This window comes from Triticum urartu, chromosome 6A (genome assembly GCF_056163025.1).
Source record: "Triticum urartu cultivar PI428250 chromosome 6A, HENAU_Tu73, whole genome shotgun sequence".
NCBI lineage: Eukaryota > Viridiplantae > Streptophyta > Magnoliopsida > Poales > Poaceae > Triticum > Triticum urartu.
This window is the reverse complement of record NC_141878.1, coordinates 561,030,340-561,034,282: the sequence shown is the minus strand read 5'-3', so window position 1 is coordinate 561,034,282 and position 3,943 is coordinate 561,030,340. Positions and strand designations below refer to the sequence as shown.

Here is a 3,943-nt window from a genome sequence, read left to right as displayed (position 1 = left end):
GGGAGCGTGCCGTCCGGGGAGGGAGCTCGCCGGCCGCAGGGAGGGAGCGCGCGGGCTGGGGAGGGAGCGTACCGACCGCGGGGAGGGAGCGCGCCGGCCGGGGAGTGAGCGTGCCAGCCGCGGGGAGGGAGCGCGCCGGCCGCAGGGAGGGAGCGCGCTGGCAGGGGAGGGAGCGCACATGCCATGGGGAGGGAGTGCATCGACGGCGGCGGAGGAGTGGCGACGGCAACACAGGTCGTGGGGGCGGCGGCGGCGAGATCTGGTGTTCGACGCAGGGAATCAAGGGAGGAGGTGGGGATCGGGGCAGCGGGTCGGGTGTGTTGCATTTTTTTTTATTATGTCCGGTGGGTTTCTCGGGATCTCAGAAGGATCTCATCGGGCCCTTATAGGCTGGCTGTGATTCAAATAACTATTCTAATCCCGGAATTAGAATAGTGCTACTCTATATACATACATATTTAATCCCGGGATCTCAGGAGGATCTCATCGGGCCCTTATAGTGCTACTATATATATATTTATTTAAAAAGGTTCATCATACATTGGAAAAAAGTTCAATGTATATTAAATAAAATTTCAACATACTAACTTTTTTCTTCAGTATATACTCAGAAAAATCTTCAACCTACTTTTGAAAAAAGTTTAGTGTGTATTTGAAATAAAATGTTCATTGTACATGAAAAAATATTAAGTGTTTATTTGAAAAATGTTCAACATATATTAGAATAATGTTTATATTACAAAAAACTGCAAAAAAAACTGGAAGAAAACCAAAAGAGGAGCTAAACCAGAAAGAGAAAAAAAATCATAAAAAAAGATAAAAAACATAAAATGTACTACTGCATACGCTTTTTTTTCCTGTGAACACAATACTAAGGGCCTGTTCGGTAGCTCTTCGTGCCCAAAAATCCGCAACTCCTGCGCCGGAAATCGAGCGCCAGCTTCTCTCGAGGGATCCCGGAGCGAGCGATCCGTTCGGCGTGGCGGCTTCTCGCTCGCGCGAGGGAGCGAGCGAGAGCCCATAAAATTGCCCCCATGTGGCCCGTCTGAAGCAGGCTGTCGATGCAAAACACTGTGAGAATATGGACTGGGCCATAGGCCTGGTCGGGTATAGCTAGTCGGGGATGGCAGCGACTGGGAAACGAGCGCCGCTCGATCGAACCGGTATCAGCGATTTCACTTCGCGGTGGCACCCTCATTGTAATATTTCACAACTCCCACTTCTTAGATTTGGTGGTGCTCCAGATTTCCAACTCCACAACTCCAGCAATTTTGAAATTTGCACGTAGCAAATCGCCAGCTTCTCTCCCGTAACTCCAGGAGTTGGAGCGTTCGGCTGGACTCCTTGCCTGGAGTTGAGGAGTTGAGAAGCTGGAGGGCTACCAACACACCTTAAGCATACATTTTTTCTAAAGGAGTACTACCGCATACGTCATACATTTAGCGAGCAGTAAGCCTGGCCCATGAGATCATCTCACATCTAGATGAGACATAGACATACCTTTTTTAATAGGCACTACTACAAATCATTCGGCTGATTTTCTAGGGAAATCAGTCGGTCCCCAGCCGTTGGATCCGACCCCCTGTAGTCGTTGATTCATCAACACATCACTCATCTGATCTTCCTCTAGCTGTAGGAAAGCGACGACAGCAGACACACCCCCCGTCGGTTCAGCTAGGCGTTTGGCAGCAACGGCGGCCGCACAGCGATGCCAACTCCGACGCGGCGGTGCTCCTGCTCCATTGCAGCTGCGACACCGGCGCGGTGCTCCATTGCAGCTTCGGTTGTGCTCCATTGCAGCCGCGATACCGATGCGTGGACGTGGTGCTCCAATGAAGCACCGGCGCACCGCCGCGCGGTGCTCCAATGCAGGGTCGGCGGCCCGCCAAAGCTCCGGCCATGATTCATTGCAACAGTTACACCGGCACGACGGTGCTCCATTGCAGCTCCACCTACGAAGGCCGGCTATGTTGCATCACTGACACGGCGGTGCTCCATTCCGGCCGTGACACCGGCTCGCAGTGCTCCAACGCAGCGCCGATGGCCCGTCGCAGCTCCGGCCATGCTTTAATGCAGCCGCGATACCGGCATGCGATGCTCCAACGCAGCGCCGGCGGCCCGTCGCCGTACCGCATCGCCGGCAGCAACAAATGAGCGGATGCCCTCCTGCCTGCATCGCAGTAGTGCGGCGAGCATCGCCCCCGCATGGGGTTCCAGCACCACGGCGGTGGGCGTGCGGGCTTCATCCGCCTTTGTTTGCGGCGGGGATGCAGCTGGTGGTGCACGCAGTCGCTCCTCCCTGGTTTGCTGCAGCGGCGCGGAGGTAGCGGCGTTGCCATGAGAGGTCCTCTCTCGCGCAGGGACGAACGGAGGTGCGGAAAAATATGTGGAAGGAGACGCACGCGAATAGTGGATGGGCCCAGGGGCACGTGTCCAGCGCAGCGTGCGGGTTACGCCCCGTGATAACCAGTCGGTTGATTTTAATGATTTATACTCTGATGGACAAAATCGGTTAATTATGCCAACAGTTTTGTGCCCAAGCCGGAGGCGGACTCCCGAAAGGAATAACTAGTAGTATATATATGTAAGCAGATCCTTCGAAATCAATCGTGGAGGGGTCACCGTTCGTAGAGGTGTGGATAGATCCATGGCCGCCGCGCCGCGCTACCGCACCCGATTGTTTGTGGCGGTGCAGGACGACGGTGAAGTAGGCTACCTCCTCTTCAAACTCAACCTCAAGCATCTCTTAGGAGAAACCCCTACCGCAACCCGGCGTCCGCGTCGACTGCCCGTCGTCGCCGCCGCTGCTCAGCCTGCCTGACCCCGTCGCCTGCTTCAAGCAAGTCAACTCCTATGAGATTATGATGTTCTCGGATTCTCCCTGCGGCAACTTCATTGCCGGCATTGGCACCAACGGACGGACCCTACTCTACAACGGCGCCGTGGTCTCTCGCGGCCCCGTCATGCCCTCCGTTAAGCAATTTGTCTTCCTCGTCCCCGTCAGCGGTCGCATGTTCTTCGTCATCTCCCCATACCCCTCTTATGACGTTCCCCCGGGACCCCGGTTCGAGGTTCTCCAGCATCACCCTTGCCCCGACAACGGCGGTCGCTGGGCCTGGAGCGCCGTCCCTGAGTCGCCGGGCTTCGCCCGCTGCAAGCGGGCGGACGTCACGGCCTACTTCGTGTCTGACGTGTGCGTCTGGATCTCCTTGCAACACCAAGGCACTTACTCCTACGACACGGTACGCCGCAGGTGGCGCGTGGAGGGCGCCTGGCAGCTGCCTATCAAGCGCCGGGGCGTGCTGGTCTCGGACTTCCTGGGCACGGGCCGGCGGCTGCTCTTCGGCTTCCATGCATTAGAAGATTTCAGAGGGAAACCCTTTTGCGCTGTAGACATGGACATCAGGCCGCCCGCGATCGTCGCGACCTGGCCGGAGGCCTTTCCTGCCGAGCCGGCGTGGCGCGCCGGATATACAATATGCTCGCATGTCCCCGAGGTGGGGTACTTTGGAGGCGGCAGGTTTTGCCTCTGGGTGACCAATCACAACAACGACAAGACACATCGCCGCAGTGTCGTCTGTTTCATGGCAGTCGAGCTCTCCCCAGAGCTGCGGCTACTCGAGCGCAAATTCACCTGCTACCTGCTACCCCTTAGCTCACGCCCTTCTCCTGCTGATGTAATAATGTAGCCAACTCATGATAGACTAGGCAGAGGTATCCTGCGGGCCACCGGCGGTGTGCTCCGGCTAGTAGTTCAGGTTAGGATTTTTTTGCCTTCAAAAGTGTGTCCATTAGAACAGAGTTGACGAAATTTCAACATAGATTCACGTCGTGTTCTTGGGACAACGAGATTATGGTTTCTTATTGTGTGTCCACAACAATGATGTTTTGTGTAACACACTTCATATGGTTTCATTGAAGACTTTCATCATTGACAAAGTCA

At 55.3% G+C, this 3,943-nt stretch overlaps 1 pseudogene; it reads left to right on the top strand.

The window, feature by feature from the left end:
• Positions 1–2,647: 2,647 nt before the first annotated feature.
• On the top strand, positions 2,648–3,537 carry LOC147966323 (uncharacterized; annotated as a pseudogene).
• The last annotated feature ends 406 nt before the right edge of the window (positions 3,538–3,943 follow it).